The sequence below is a fragment of the Caretta caretta genome, chromosome 11, assembly GCF_965140235.1.
Source record: "Caretta caretta isolate rCarCar2 chromosome 11, rCarCar1.hap1, whole genome shotgun sequence".
In the NCBI taxonomy this organism is placed as follows: domain Eukaryota; kingdom Metazoa; phylum Chordata; order Testudines; family Cheloniidae; genus Caretta; species Caretta caretta.
Window position 1 is genome coordinate 22245529 of NC_134216.1, and position 17622 is coordinate 22263150.

The 17622-nt window shown below is 40.2% G+C and overlaps 1 protein-coding gene across 7 annotated transcripts in view; it reads right to left on the bottom strand.

The window, feature by feature from the left end:
* The window catches only part of LRP1B (LDL receptor related protein 1B), a 1334345-nt gene that overhangs the window by 1089166 nt on the left and 227557 nt on the right, over nt 1-17622 (bottom strand). The gene's annotated exons all lie outside the window — the stretch shown is intronic.

Here is a 17622-nt window from a genome sequence, read left to right on the forward strand (position 1 = left end):
GAAGCAGAATACTTTATAGTGAATAACCCCCATGTACAGTAATTGTCGTTAAAAACGTATCATTTAACAATGTTTACCACACCATGCTTTTGAACATACATAGCTGTTCCCTAAAATTAGGACAGAAGATAACTTCAGTATCTCAAATATTATGGCATGGCTAGCAGTCACTAAGTGTTAACTTTTCAGTTGTACCTCCTATATTTTGCTAAGCAAACCTACCCTCAAGATAGACTGATGGGCTGAATTTGGATTGTACAAGCTAAATATATCAACTAGGGAGAAACAAGTATCTTAGTTAGTGCCATTACTCCTGAGAACTACTGCTTCAATTTCTGGCTCACATCGTTGAGGATTATTTCTATTCATTTCAATTAAGGCCTAAACTGAGTCTTTTCTATAACGATGCTCAACTAGATTTGAAGCACTATTCCATGGAAAGCATACTTACTTTCAAATGGTAGCACTATTCTCTCTTTTAGCCAAAAGAACAGAAAGGGACCACTGAAATGTGTTTATGTGTGAGTGCAGGTACACTCATTTTTAAAGGTGGCTCTATTCTCCATATATTGTGCTGTCGCAGAAATATGGTAGAATCACAGCTCCCTAATTGAGCCAATCAGAGAGAGTGATGGGTGCCCTTTCTGACCTGCAATTAGACCTGCTACTGAAGTTATGTGGATCAAATTGATAACCTGCACTTAAGAGCAGAAGCATGACAATTTCAAATGATAGTACTATATTTTTAGCCTCTTAAGGTTGGAAGGAACTTCTAGTTGATCTATTCCATCCCCCTTTATCTCTGCAGGACTGATTGAATTACGTCTGACATGTAATTAATCCAGCCTTATGTATTTCCACTGAAGGTTATTACATACGCTCTCCAAATAGTTGTTTTCATTACTTTTAACTTCTCACAGTGAATGTTTTGTCTCAATTATCCATCCTGCTGCCTCTTGTTCTGTCCTTGTTCACTAATTAGAGCTGCTTTATCTACACTTCCTAGTTTCATCTGTGACTGATAGCAGTAGTATAAATCAGCCATGAAGAAGACTAGAACCAAGAAGTACCAGAAAGATTACTTTTGTGACAGTCCCAGCCTAGGGCTTTTGTGTTTGTTTGTTTTGTTTAGGTTAAGTGTTTCAGATAAGTTTTAAACAACTATAGAAAATCAAATTCTCCTCAGTTACCCTGGTCTAAATCCAGATATACTCCAGTGAAGCTAAATTTTATATATAGATATACACATTAACTCCTCACTTAACGTCGTCCCGGTTAACGTTGTTTCATTGTTACGTCACTGATCTATTAGCGAATAAACTCATTACAGCTGTGCAATGTTTGCTTATAACATTGTTTGGCCATGGGGGCTTGGAACCACGGTGGGCCGGCAGCCCCCACATCAGCTCCCCTCCACCCCTCATAGCACCTCCCGCCCGCCGGCAGCCCTGTGGATCAGCAACTCCCCCCTCCTTTCCCTCGCCTCCCACCTTCAGCAATCAGCTGTTTCGAGGCATTTAGGAGGCTCTGGGAGAGAGGGGGGAGGAGCAAGGACACGACGTGCAGCCTCTCCCCTCCCTCCCTGCACCTCCAACCCGCAGCAATCAGCTATTTTGTGGTGTTCAGGAGGCTGTGGGGGAGAGGGGGAGCAAGGATGCAGCATTCTCAGGGGGAGGGGGTGGAGCAGGGGCAGGAAGGGGTGTGTGGAGAGGGGGCAGGAGGAGGCGGGCAGGGGTGGGGGTTTGTGGGAAGGGCAGATCTGGGGGTTGAGAACTCTGTGGCACTTTGAGAAGAACAGTAAGAGAAGCAGCCAGACGATCCACCCTCTTTCACCCTCTGACTCCACCACCTCAACCAATAATCATTGCTGAGTACAATATTTAATTGTTTATTTGTTTAAAATTGTTTAAAATGTGTACCTGTATTACATTGTTTGTGTAAAATTGTTTAAAACTTATACTGTATACGTATATAATGTCTTTTGTCTGGAGAAAAAAGTTTCCCTGAAACCTAACCCCTGCCCTATTTACATTAATTCTTATGGGGAAATTGGATTCGCTTAACATCGTTTCGCTTAAAGTTGCATTTTTCAAGAACATAACTACAACGTTAAGCGAGAAGTTACTGTATATATAAAGATATATCGAGAGAGGTTTGAAAATTATGTAGAGGAACGAGTCATTTGTGAAGAGTGAGGTGCTCCAGCAAGTACCAAGCCCTTCTTGAAAGTTGCTGAGTGCCCTTTACTGCTTTAGCCCCAATGAAAAGCAACAGTAAGTGCTCAATAAAATAGTTGTATACCTCTAAAATATGCTACCTGGTACCAAACACATGAGGAATAAAAAGAGTCACAGGTACATTTAAATCTTCTAGTGCAAAATGCCATCAAAGATGAATAGTGAGAAATGTTTCAAGTACAAATACTGAAAGAACCAGAAAGTCTTCCAAGAGGTTATACTGACAGTATGACAACACAACACAATGGATTTGTAAATTAATCATGTGCTTAGGTTCAGAAGGGAAGGGTGAGCATTAGTGCCCAAGAGAAAAAAATATATTATTTTGGGTTGAAAATCAAGGGTCAAGACCACACTAGCTAACAACTGAAGAAAGGCATTATCTAGGATCACTATTGTAACACCAGAGGAAAATGGGAGTTAGTGAAACCAAGTTATGAAACATGTTAAAAGAGTGGAGAATCTCTCAGATATTGAAAAGTGTATTGGTAATAGACTTTTTAAGGAACTGGAAAAAAGATAACATTGCAGTCATATTTTAAAAATATTATAGGGAAGATCCAAGCATCTAAACATCTAGAAGCTTGAAGCCGGTAGTTAGAGAAGAACAGACAATATAACAGCAGAGAGGATAAAATATCTTGATCAAACAACATAACATTTAGTCAAGGATATAACATGTAGGCAAAGAGCGATTGATTTGAGAAGCAAGATATGTTCACAAATGGTAGATCATCCCCTCCGCTCCACAGAATTTGTGGTTATTGCACAAAGACATGAAATGGAAACACAGGCAGTCTCCAATCAGATTATAAATTCGTTTTAATCAGCCATTGAGGAAGCAATTGCTAAAGCAGGGTGCCATCTTCTCTTATCCTTCCGAAGAATGAATCATTTCACATACACTAGGAACCAGCTGGCCCAAGTAGCTAGGTGCAGAGGGTTTTTTTTCCTGCACTAATCTGTGCATATCATTTGTGTCCATACAGTAAAGATAGAAAAGGTAAGGTGTAAATGTGCACACTATCATATTACAGACTGTTTTGTTAAATGTATCCAGCTGTTGGCCATACAGTAAAAATGTTCTTGGTTTGGGGCCAGTAATAATCGGAAGCTTCCAACACAATCTTTTTTGATCTCTTTTTAATGTTTTGATAGAGTTCTAGCTGAGAATAGCGCTTTACATGCTCCCCACCTCAGATTCAGGTCAGCGGGGTTGATATTTCCTCTTCTCCTTTCCCATTGACTTTGTTCTGCTAGGATAGCACACTGTGTAATTCATTTTAGCTAAAAGGGAGCAGCATGCATTGCACTCTGAGCTGTGAGAAAGGATAGGTGTTCTCATAGTTCACTTTTTTTTCCTGGTGAGAGTGTGTGTGGGGAGGGGAGTGGGCCACTCAACCACACACACAGATTCACCGTGTTTTATGAGCAGTTCTGGAAGAGTTTAACCTTATACAGCAGATGTACTTGTGGATTTGTGGATGTAGGTAAAACAGACACTTCAATACTTTTTGCCCGTGCAAATGCATTGCAAATCCACCTTCCTGAATACTGCTCCAAAGAACAGATTTTCCCAGAATATCTGGACTTTGATGCTTTTTCTGGACAGTTCCTGCATTAATGCATGAGAGCTGTTTTTCAGGGTTTCGTTCCCTTGCTGGGTCTGGCCTCAGTTAGTAAGACACAAGAGATGCCATATCTGGTCCTCAGGTAATTCTGCCCCAACCACAGTGCTTTGTTCCACCACTCCTCTCCTTCCATTAGGTGACATTACACAGTGCTCCTCCCAGAAACACTGCTGTAAGAAGAGGGGAGTCTGTCACATAGCTGGTGTGGTCATCTGGCTGTGGTTGAGGAAACCAAAGCGAGGGATACAAACTTGTGTGTGACTAGGAAATGAAGAGGCTGGGCAATCTGCCTGAGGCTGAAGAAGGAAAAGAGACAAATAGCAGTAAAGGCTGAGACAGAAAGAATAGGGAGAGACTGTAAGGAGTAGAGAAAGATCATGGGGTAGTGTGGAAGGAGAATGAGGAAAGAGACCGAGGGAATGAAAGAACAGGAAAGAAAATACAATCAAACAACTATATGCTATTGGTGGTGGATCAGTTAGCAGCCTTTGCCTGGTAGCATGCATCATCTGAGCAAAGACTGAACTGAGACCCTGAGTGTCTATATAAGCATTGTGATGAAGTGAGCCAGAAGGAAGCCTTTGATGCTGTGCAAAGCTTGCCTTAGAAGAAATTCTCTCTCTAGATAGCTAACCACTAGAGCCCTATTCAGTAATTGAGCAGGATGAACTCCTACTGTTCTTATTTAATTCAAATGTTCTGATGCTATTGTTAGACTAACTTGTTTACGTTTTTCTACATGCACTTTACTAGCTATTCTCATCAAAGACTCACTAAAAGCTAGTACTGTGTGGTGATAGTAGTACTGTTTACTGATATAGTAGAGAAACTCCAGCATTAAATGAATCTTATGCCAATATTCAACTGCATGGTCGTGCTTCTGTAATTCAAAGCAAAAAAATATATATATCAAATATATATCTTGACTTTAGTAAGGCTCTTGATGCTGTCTCGCATAACCTTCTTATAAACAAACTAGGAAAATACAATCTATATTTAGCTACTATAAGGTGGGTACCTAGCTGGTTGGAAAACCATTCCCAGAGAATATTTATCAGTGGTTCACAGTCAAACTTGAAAGGCATATCGAGAGAGCTGCCACAGGTATCGGTCCTGGGTTTGGTTCTGTTCCATATCTTCATGAATGATTTAGATAATGGCATAAAGAGTACACTTTTGTTATCATCCACATTTGTGGATGATAACAAGCTGGGATTAAAATTCAAAATGATCTGGGCAAACTGGAGAAATGATCTGAAGTAAATATGACAAAATTCAGTAAGGACAAATGCAAAGTATTCCACTTAGGAAAGAACAATCAATTGCACACATAAATGGGAAATGACTGCCTCAGAAGGAGTACTGCGAGAAGGGATCTGGGGGTATAGTGGATCGTAAATTAAATATGAGTGAGCAGTGTAAAATTGTTGCAAAATAAGCAAACATCATTCTGGGATGTATTAGCAGGAGTAAGCAAGATACAAGAAGTAATTCTTACACTTTACTCTGAGTTGATAAGGCCTCAACTAGAGTATTGTGTCCAGTTCTGGGTGCCACATTTCAGGAAAGAAGTGGACAAATTGGAGAAAGTCCAGAGAAAAACAACACAAATTATTAAAGGTTTAGAAAACATGACCTATGAGGGAAGATTGTAAAAAATAGGTTTGTTTAGTCTGGAAAAGAGAAGACTGAGAGGAGACATGATAACTGTTTTCAAGTACATAAAAAATTGTTTCAAGAAGGAGGGAGAAAAATTTTTCTTATTAACCTCTGAGCAGGGCTGTCCCTAGCTATTCTGGGGCCCTACGCAGCCCCCCCATGGGGGGGCAGGCTTTGGGGGGGGGGCTGGCCCCAGGCCTCCGTGGGGGCTGGCTTGGGAGGCAGGGCGGAACTGCCCCCCAGCACTCACCGGTGGTGTGGCTGGGGCCGGGTTGCTGCACTTCCCACCGCCAGTGAGTGCAGGACCGGCCCTGCTACAGTCCTCAGGGGCAGGGCAGGGGCGGGGGGCAGAGGGAAAGGGGGCTTTGGGAAAGGGGTGGAGTGCAGGTGAGGCTGGGGCAGAGCAGGGGTGGGAAGAGGCAGAGCTGGCACCATGGGGAAGAGGTGGGGCAGGGGCTAGAGCAGCATGGAGCTGTGCAGGACACAGGAAATTTGGTGCCCCAAATTTTCTGGTGCCCTACGCAGCTGCGTACTTTGTGTATGGGTAGGGACAACCCTGCCTCTGAGGAGAGGACAAGAAGCAATGGACTTAAATTGTAGCAAGGGAGGTTTAGGTTAGACATGAGGAAAAACTTCCTGTCAGGGTGGTTAAGGACTAGAATTGCCTAGGGAGGTTGTGGAATCTCCATCACTGGAGATTTTTAAGAGAAGATTAGACAAACACCTGTCAGGGATGGTCTAGATCAATGGTTCTCAAAACCGGTCCACCGCTTGTTCAGGGAAAGCCCCTGGCGCTCCGGACCAGTTTGTTTACCTGCCGCGTCCGCAGGTTTGGCCGATTGCACATCCCTTGGCCCACGCTGCTTCCCGCAGCCCTCATTGGCCTGGAGCAGTGAACCGCGGCCAGTGGGAGCCGCGATCGGGCGAACCTGCGGACGCGGCAGGTAAACAAACCAATCCGGAGCGCCAGGGGCTTTCCCTGAACAAGTGGCAGACCAGCTTTGAGAACCACTGGTCTAGATAATACTTAGTCCTGCCTTGAATTCAGGGTACTGGTCTAGAAGACCTCCTGAGGTCCCTTCCAGTCCTACACCCCTATGATTCTATATTTTGTGATGAAAATGCATCATCTGACAGATACAGATCACATTCTAAGATCCTTCTAATTCAATTTTTATTTGAAGAATTCTTGTCTTAATTACAACAGTAAAAATTCAGTACATTCAGTTCATCCACTTAACCTTACCTTGTGTAAATTGGGGATAAAGGCGATTAAAAATATAAATCTGCAGAAATATACAGATTATGGAGCTGTGTGGATGCCATTGTATGATCATTCAGAAAAAAATAGGGTTCATCCTTCATTAAGCCAGAAGCTGTGTCACTTTTTCTATATATAGACCAGTTAGGAGCTATCACCCCCCATAATTTACCTTTGTTCCCCCTTGCATCCTCTCCAAACTAACTGAAACAGACTGAAAAGTCGGTATAAACACATGTGTTATCCTTGAGATGGGGCTTTTGTGATATGGAGTTCTCTCTCTCTCTTCCCTTTGATATTTAATGAGTACATCATTATTGTAGCAAGATCTGTCAGTGAGACTTCAGTCTTTCTATAGCACTTTTCACAGTATCCAAGCACTGAATGTCACTATGCATATTAATATTTTGTGCTAATGCTTATGCTACAGCATGACACACTCTTGATTTGTGCCCAGCATGTCATATAATCTCTTCTTGCTCAGTGTGACACCAATATAAATATTTTCAACAAAACAGGTGCCCTTTGTACATACTAACCTGTATTTGAAGAACACATGTAGGAATGAAATCAGGAGGGCCAAATCGCACCTGGAGCTACAGCTAGCGAGAGATGTTAAGAGTAACAAGAAGGGTTTCTTCAGGTATGTTGGCAACAAGAAGAAAGCCAAGGAAAGTGTGGGCCCCTTAATGAATGAGGGAGGCAACCTAGTGACAGAGGATGTGGAAAAAGCTAATGTACTCAATGCTTTTTTTGCCTCTGTCTTCACTAACAAGGTCAGCTCCAGACTGCTTCGCTGGGCATCACAACATGGGGAATAGATGGCCAGCCCTCTGTGGAGAAAGAGGTGGTTAGGGACTATTTAGAAAAGCTGGACGTGCACAAGTCCATGGGGCTGGACGAGTTGCATCCGAGAGTGCTAAAGGAACTGGCGGCTGTGATTGCAGAGCCATTGGCCATTATTTTTGAAAACTCGTGGCAAACGGGGGAAGTCCCGGATGACTGGAAAAAGGCTAATGTAGTGCCAATCTTTAAAAAAGGGAAGGAGGAGGATCCTGGGAACTACAGGCCAGTCAGCCTCACCTTAGTCCCTGGAAAAATCATGGAGCAAGTCCTCAAAGAATCAATCCTGAAGCACTTACATGAGAGGAAAGTGATCAGGAACAGTCAGCATGGACTCACCAAGGGAAGGTCATGCCTGACTAATCTAATTGCCTTCTATGATGAGATTACTGGTTCTGTGGATGAAGGGAAAGCAGTAGATGTATTGTTTCTTGACTTTAGCAAAGCTTTTGACACGGTCTCCCACAATATTCTTGTCAGCAAGTTAAAGAAGTATGGGCTGGATGAATGCACTATAAGGTGGGTAGAAAGTTGGCTAGATTGTCGGGCTCAACGGGTAGTGATCAATGGCTCCATGTCTAGTTGGCAGCCGGTGTCAAGTGGAGTGCCCCAGGGGTCGGTCCTGGGGCCGGTTTTGTTCAATATCTTCATAAATGATCTGGAGGATGGTGTGGATTGCACTCTCAGCAAATTTGCGGATGATACTAAACTGGGAGGAGTGGTAGATATGCTGGAGGGCAGGGATAGGATACAGAGGGACCTAGACAAATTGGAGGATTGGGCCAAAAGAAATCTGATGAGGTTCAATAAGGATAAGTGCAGGGTCCTGCACTTAGGACGGAAGAACCCAATGCACAGCTACAGACTAGGGACCGAATGGCTAGGCAGCAGCTCTGCGGAAAAGGACCTAGGGGTGACAGTGGACGAGAAGCTGGATATAAGTCAGCAGTGTGCCCTTGTTGCCAAGAAGGCCAATGGCATTTTGGGATGCATAAGTAGGGGCATAGCGAGCAGATCGAGGGACGTGATCGTCCCCCTCTATTCGACATTGGTGAGGCCTCATCTGGAGTACTGTGTCCAGTTTTGGGCCCCACACTACAAGAAGGATGTGGATAAATTGGAAAGAGTCCAGCGAAGGGCAACAAAAATGATAAGGAGTCTGGAACACATGACTTATGAGGAGAGGCTGAGGGAACTGGGATTGTTTAGTCTGCGGAAGAGAAGAATGAGGGGGGATTTGATAGCTGCTTTCAACTACCTGAGAGGTGGTTCCAGAGAGGATGGTTCTAGACTATTCTCAGTGGTAGAAGAGGACAGGACAAGGAGTAATGGTCTCAAGTTGCAGTGGGGGAGGTTTAGGTTGGATATTAGGAAAAACTTTTTCACTAGGAGGGTGGTGAAACACTGGAATGCGTTGCCTAGGGAAGTGGTGGAATCTCCTTCCTTAGAAGTTTTTAAGGTCAGGCTTGACAAAGCCCTGGCTGGGATGATTTAATTGGGGATTGGTCCTGCTTTTGAGCAGGGGGTTGGACTCGATGACCTCCTGAGGTCCCTTCCAACCCTGATATTCTATGATTCTATGATTCTATGAACACCATAATATGGGTAAAAACAAACAGTCAAATTCCAATTAATTTGATGCATAATGCAGGTATGGAATGACCAAAAATTTCCACATCATACTACTTGCTGAAATGTGCACCCTATAGCTGGGCAAAATCTTTCAGACAATCATTTTTTGATTAAAAATGCATATTTGGGTCAACCAAAACATTCTGAATGTTTGTATTGAATTTGCTGAATTTTGTTGAAAAAAAATCCAAAAATACTGTTTTTGACATTTTCATAATGAAATGTTTTGATATTTTAAATCTGAAGTGACTTTTTCAAATTTGGACAGTAAGTTATTTGCACAGCTCTAGTTCTATATTCAGAATGGAACTTCACAATGTATTGAGAAAGGGTAAAATAGCTGGCACTAGTTGATTCACATTCAGACTTAGCAGTTGGAAGGAGAAGGTAAGGTTACATGGTACCATGCTACATTAGACCTAAATGAATCTCTGATACTCCACTTTCAAGGCTATGACCCTAAAATAATGAGAATTTCCTGAAGCATACACAGCATTCTTCCTATTTGAAGAGGGCAGCATACATTTGTTTCCTAAATTAGGTGGAATCCTACAGATGTTGCCATTAAGTGTACTTATGGAAATTACAATCTTCTGTCAGACAGATAGATAGATAGATTGATCCATTGGGATCTATTAACAAGTTGACAGCATTCCTGTGAAATATCAACTAGGTACAATATGCATATTGACAATTACCTGGTCTCTCCAGTTTTTACTGGCTTAGTATTTGACAAAAAATGACCATATGTTATTTACACTTGTGTTTGAAGAACAGTATTGCAAATAGCAAGTGGTTAAAAAATCCCTGCATGTTAGTTGTGATATGTAGTGATGAGGCTGAAGATATATTCTGTAACACAATGAACGCCCACGCTACATTATCTATTTTCAAAGATTTGCAAAGAAGTGGGTGTTTCTCCCATTCCCTACAGTGGAAGTATAGCATCATATGTAACCTGAAGATTAGTATAGGCCCTTCTGTTTTTCTAAAGGGCATTGAGGAGGCATTCTACTGGATTCCACCCAGAGGGCCTGTGTTTTCTGCCATCCAGACATTTATCTAGGACATGTCTAGGACATTTCCATCTGAAAATACAGCAGTGTGGGGAAAAAGAGTAAATAGATGAAGTAAAATAAAATATAGTGGGTGGTGATGAAGTGTTTCTTGCTCAAAATAAGGAAAAACGAAAAAAAATAAAAAAGCTCAAACCTATCCTCAGTATTAGTCACCTAGGACTAGATCCAAAGTCAACTGATGCCAAAACCACAAAGGCAGTTGGGTACTTATTTGCCACTTTAGACGCCTAAGTGCAACATTCAGGACCCACTGAGATCCTCAATACCCTTGTTCATATACCGCCTAACCCTGTAGGCTCCTATGTTTTCACTCGTCACGTCTCCAAGGTACCTAAAAATCTGCCATTGAGCATACGCATAGCCCTCTCCATTTGGGTGTATGGGCACCTATCTCACTCCTAAGCCCCAGAGGGATCCTCAAACTAGACATTCCCCCACCTGTCTTGTCTTGTGTCCTGATCCAATAGGTGTTTTTGAAACATGCCTAAACCCACACAAAACAACTAGAGGAGATTTTTGGGGCTGTCCCCCAACCTTAGAGCTTTTAGTTCAGGGGTTAGAGCACTCATTTGGGATTTGGGAGACCCAGCTTCCAGTTCCCCTGCTCTAATGGCTTACATGTTTGTTAAAAAGTCATTTATATAAATAAGCTTATGTGTTTAAAATGCTTAGCTAGTTATATTAACTGTAAATATGTATAGTTTAACTAATTGTTACTCGGAGGTATAAAACCTACATTCAGAAAATACAATGGCTCTTTCTGAAAAACCCAGGAAAGAAAGAATACTGTCTCATGAGGTTGAGCTGAGGTGCAGGAAGGGGAACACAACAGTAACTGTACATATTGCTCATAAGACTGTTCTTTAGCTAGATTATAAATGGTTACAATTGTACAGTGGTATTTCACTGCTTTTGCATCACAACATACTCTCTTGAGGGTCTTCAGCTGTTAGTAATGCTGGCTGAGGATGTACAGATATAATCCATCAAATACTTTCAAGGACATTGAAGAGGTTTCTAAACTTTCCTTTACTTTTTTGCTGCAAATTACCTTGATCTTCAAAGCCATGGAAACAGAAGCAACCAAGGTAAAAATAAAGCTTACCGTGAAATGTTAACTGTTTATTGACATACGTTACATTACCCAACTGTCAAGGCTTCAGCCAACAGACTTTCTAGACAAATGCTTTAGACCTGCTGTTTTGCAGCAATGCTAGCGAAGATATCAGGTAAAATCTTGGCCCCACTGAAGATAGTGGCAGAACTCCGATTTACCACAATAGGGCAGCATTTCACCAATAAAGCATTACAAAATCAAATATGTAATTCTTATTTAGGTAGAACTCCCATTGGATACAGCCATAATCTACTGAATATGCAGTTCCATCAAAATCAAAATGCATTGCAAAATTGGGTGAATATCTCTGGAATTTCATTTTCAAAGAAAACCAGGAAAAAACAAGTTACAATAGCATTGAGATGTCCTGTTTTGACATTTTTGAGGTCAAAGTTTTAATTTTTTCATGTTGAAATGGATGTTTCAATTATCTTATATATAGTTCAAAATAAAAAGTTAATATCAAAACAAAGTTTTGGTTAAACCTAATTGATTCTTTTTCCAGAATTTACCTTCAGAGAATTTCAATTTTTTGGTTTTCATTCCATATTTGGAAGAAACCCAAATTTTGACATTCTTCACAAAACAGAACTTCCATTTTTCACACACCTTTAATTAAATGGTTAAACTAAGATAAAAAATATCCATCTTAGCTAACTTGTTAGCAGGAACAGTATCACAATTTAAGGAGGGAAACCCTGCGTTATTTAAAATAGAAAAAGCTGCAGGGTTTAGAAACCCATATAGACTATAATTGGTCTAACTTGATACAGATGTACAGTAATGCTTGGATGCAGAGAGCAAGGCTTGAGCAGAGCAGTGGAAACAGCTACTATGATTATCCTAATTAAAAAGTTGCCAAGTTATTTATAGAATAATACAAGAAAATGGCATTCATTATCCTAAAACTATGCAACAAGCCATTAAATACAGTAATAAAATCAATCGGCACAAAAAAGAAGAGCAATTATATTATATTAATGTAAACTCCATAGTGAACTACATCCAAAACATCAATCACAACTGGTATTCTTCATACAAGCATTGAAGAGACACTTTTGTATTTTTAAATCCATCAAAAAGTTTGTCATTTAACATGCTGGAAAAAATGATAAAAATCAGTTGACTTTTAATCTAGTGGCCACCACTAGTCATACATGCCACTACAGTCATTTTACAGCACTTGAGTTAGAAGAACAAAAACAAAGAGAGGAGAAAAAGGCAGTTACTATTTCATCAAAACAGAAATAAAAAAAGACTAATGAATTATTTTACCACCTCTTTAAAATGTGTTGATTTATTCTTAATTAACAACTGATGAAGCAGCATTTTGAAATCTCTCTATCACCACACACGATTAACTCATAAGCAATCAAAGCATTAGAGGGAAAATAGAAGCAGGATTGTCGTAAAGTGTTGATGATCTACACCTGCAACACACATCTGCTGGAGTTTAATTTGCACTATGAACCAACCTGCCCACTGTATTCCATTTTTGAGATTTTAATCAAGTGTTCCATTATCTTTTTAATTCAGAATGTTTTAAAGATGGAGACTATAATGGCTCCATAGAGCAGATTTTTGTTTTACTCTGATCAAAAAAGTAATTGAGAGATTGGAATCAACTGTGCAGAGTATTGGATGGTCAGTATTTTGGCACATCTATTTCACCATGATATATTTAAGATTGAATTATTTAGAAAGGTGTCCTAAACTTCTTTTCTATCACTATTATATTTGAATATTTAAAGAAATGTTTATCCTAGGAATAATTTCAGAAAAGAAATCAAACTTTCAGTAAACATCAGATTGGTTCACAGATCCAGGCTGGCATTGACCTAGTTGACAAAAGATGACTGCTGAAGTCTGCTTAGTGTCAGCCAGGTTGGAAGGAAAGAACACTTTTTCTTTGTGTGTGTTAATTCACCTGCTATAAAGGATAAACTGTGTATTGCAATAAAATAAACTGAATTTCTTTGCCCAGCTGAAATATCCTGGTTAAGCATCTGTAAAAATAAATATATGAGATCTAGTATTTTTGAGTGATGGCTTTGTTAACGTATTTTCTAGGAACATCGTTCAGGAAAACTTAACCTACCACTAGAAAAGCAACTGCATTCTCTGAAGTGCCGTATTAATGCAATGGTAGATCCCTGTTTTGACCTCATATTGGTGTAAATGAATAGCATGGCCATGACTCCACAGGAGTGAAGCCAGGTAAGTAAAAAAAGAAACAAGACAGTAACAGGTTTCAGAGTAGCAGCCGTGTTAGTCTGTATTCACAAAAAGAAAAGGAGTACTTGCTCAAATAAATTGGTTAGTCTCTAAGGTGCCACAAGTACTCCTTTTCTTTTTGCGAAGACAGTAACAGAAAATTATAATGTAGGAACATAATTTAAGAACTATTTTCCATTGCCCTATAGTAGAGTAGAATGTTCTACTTCTTCATAACTCATCATACCAAATACCTTATACTTAGGGAATTGCAAATGTTTTCTTTAAAACATAATTAAATGAACAATTATCAAGATTTGATATGAAAAGTAAGCTATGTTTGATTACTCTTTTTTTTTAAGCACACACACATCCTTTGTAGATAACAATTTAAATAGAAGGCTGTCAGAATTAACATGTGCCCACACAGACTTTAGGTTCATTTGCTCTTTGGAATACAAGTCCCAAACTGCCTTGAACACTCTCAGATGTGCCTTATGGTTAGTTAGATCCCATCTTGAACCCAAAGTTATACCCACCTTATAGTAGCTCCATCTAGGTTGCATTTCCCTAGTTTGTTTATGAGAAGATAATGTGAGACAGTATCAAAAGCTTTACTAAAGTCAAGATATACCATATCTACCACTTCCCCACTATCCACAAGTCTTGTAACCCTATCAAAGAAAGCTATCAGGTTGGTTTGACATGATTTGTTCTTGAAAAATCTATGCTGACTCTTACTTATCACCTTATTATCTTCCAGATGTTTGAAAACTGATTGCTTTATTATTTGCTCCATTATATTTCTGGGTACAGAAGTTAAGCTGACTGGTCTGTAATTCCCTGGGTTCTCCTTATTTCCCTTTTCATAGATTGGCACTATATTTGCCCATTTCCAGTGTTGTGGAATCTCAAGTGAGCTGTAGCTCACGAAAGCTTATGCTCAAATAAATTGGTTAGTCTCTCAGGTGCCACAAGTACTCCTTTTCTTTTTGTGAATACAGACTAACACGGCTGCTACTCTGAAACTTTTCAAAGATAATCGCTAATGGCTCAGATATCTCCTCAGTCAGCTCCTTGAGTGATCTAGGATACCTTTCATCAGGCCCTGGTGACTTGAAGACATCTAATTTGTCTAAGTAATTTTTAACTTGTTCTTTTCCTATTTTAGCTTCTTCTGATCCTACCTCATTGTCAGTGGTATTCACTATGTTAGACGTCCATTCAAAACAAAGAAGTCACCTCTGCCATTTCCACATTTTCTGTGATTGTCCCCCCTCCACCCATTGTATAACAGGCCTACCATGTTCTTGGTCTTCCTCTTGCTTCTAATGTATTTTTAGGATTTTTTTTGTTACCCTTTATTTCTCTAGCTAATTTGATCTCATTTTGTGCCTTGGCCTTTCTAATTTTGTCCCTACACTCTTGTGATACTTGTTTATATTCATCCTTTGTCATTTGACCTAGTTTCCACTTTTTGTAGGACTCTTTTTTGATTTTTAGATCATTGAAGATTTCCTGATTAAGACAGGGTAGTCTCTTGCCATTCTTCCTATCTTTTCTATGCAGTGGGATAGTTTGTTCTTGTGCCCTTAATAATGTCTCTTTGAAAAACTGCCTTCTCCAATCTCCTACCGACATAGCTACCACCTCTCACAGAGGTGGAGTAATTATGCCGATGGGAGAACTTTCTCCTATTGGCATAGAGCGTCTTCCCCAGGCGTGTTACAGCGGTGCAGTTGCACCACTGTAGCGCTTCTAGTGTAGACTAGCCATAAATCTACAGAAAGAGATTACTGTCAATATGCAAATCAAGCATGTAGACCTGGCTGTCTCCTTTCAGAGTAGTACACTAACTAAACTCAACACCTTGATTTCTCCCTTTCTCTGAAAGATAGATAACCAGAAACTCATTCTGATGTTTTGTTTCTCTTCCGTTTGATGTCTACTGCCTTCTGAAAAGTCTTTACTGTGCTCCTTGGACGGAGAAAATGAACCATCCGAAAGCTATACTAATCTGAAGTATTTAGATTTAGTTGTGAAATGTCTCATACTGATGAGAAGAATGAGGGATGATCACTACTGGAAACTTGTCTACACTTACAGCGCAACAGCAGCTCAGCTGCACCTGCACCAGTATAGTGGTTAATGAAGACATTAAGCATTGACATAGCGCTGTCTACTTCGGGGATTAGGATGGTATAACTATGTTGCTCAGGGGTGTGAATTTTCCACAGGGGAAATGACACAGTTATACGGATAGAAGTTGGTAGCCTAGACCAGTGGCTCTCAACCTTTCCAGATCTTTGTACCCCTTTCAGGAGTCTGATTTGTCTTATGTACCCCCAGATTTCACCTCACTTAAAAACGACTTGCTTACAAAAATCAGACAAAAATACACAGCACGCTATTACTGAAAAATTGCTTACATTCTCATTTTTACCGTATAATTATAAAATGAATCAATTGGAATATAAATATTGTACTTATATCTCAGTGCATATTATATAGAGCAGTATAAATAAATCTTTGTCTGTATGGAATTTTTTAGTTTGTAATGACTTCACTAGTGCTTTTTATGTAACCTGTTGTAAAACTAGGCAAATATCTAAATGAGTTGATGTACCCCATAGAAGATTCTTTGTACCCTAAGGGGTACCCTGGCTGAGAACCACTGGTGTTGACCAACCCTGACTCATGGAAGGAATGTGGGATGATCATACTATTGAGAGAAGGTTTGGAGTAGGAAAAAAAAAAACAGTGTTCATTATCAGAAATTGAAGGGTTAGGCATTGAAATGATAAACCATTTTGAAAATATTAATTCATTGATTTCAATTTGCATGGGCTGCTCCTAGGATAACTATCTTCTCCCTAAGAGGCAGCTCCATGAGCCTTGGCAGTGTAACCCGTGCAACTCTCGTGTGTCAAAGAGCTGGATACGGGGACGTATCACACGGGGTTATGTTCCCCTACATGGCATGGTGCCCAGCTCCGCAGGAACTCCTTGTGTGAGAGTGTGTGCATGGCAGAGGGTGTGCCGCCATGTTACAAGCATACAAGGCTATTTCAGCTGTTGCTCTGAAGCAGCTTCACAGCTGGAGTGGCTTTCACAGCTGCTGCACAGACCTATGAGGATGATTCTCCCGTTTCTCAGGGCCAAGCCCATGGATTTGCCTTTCATCACACAGAAGTTATGGGCTTTATACAGGAAACGCTGGCAAAATTTTATGGCTTGTGTTATGCAGGTGGCCAGACTACATGATAATAATGGACCCTTCTGGCCTTAAAATTTATGACTCAAACTCTGACAGAACTCATGTGAGTAACATAAGCAGAAGTTGGTCCTAAATCAATGTTATCTTAATATTTCTGCAATATATTTCACTATGTGTACTTCAGCTTCTTATCAGCCTATTTCACTGACAGCACTATTAATCTTGCCTGCAGAAATACAAGGCAATTAAAATAGTAACTTCTTTCTTAAGCCTCTTGGAAGTTTTGAATTATGTCATTTCAGGAAGAAAAAGAAAGCAATTTAACCTTACTAGCTCTCACTTCCACTGGTAGCAAACTGTCTGCATTTTAAATCTGCAGTGTTGCTATTCTAAGTGAAGTTAATGGCTTTATTAGGCTAACATTTTACATGCAAAATTACATTTTTCTATGCAAAAGAAAAGGGGAAATAATAATCAGGACAGAAAAATACAAACATACAACATACAAAGATACAAACAAACAAATATGAAAAACATAGTGTTGGGCAAGCAGGTGTTGCTGTGAGGTCTCATTTCCAGGATACAAGAATAAGTCTGCCCTGGTTTTGTGATTGTTTGAAACCTGAGAAGAATATAAGATGTAAGTGGCGTACAGTTTCTAATATGTGACAATTCTTTTGTTTGAAACAGCATACAGTCCTACAGCTTTACTCTGACAAAACTCCCACTGCC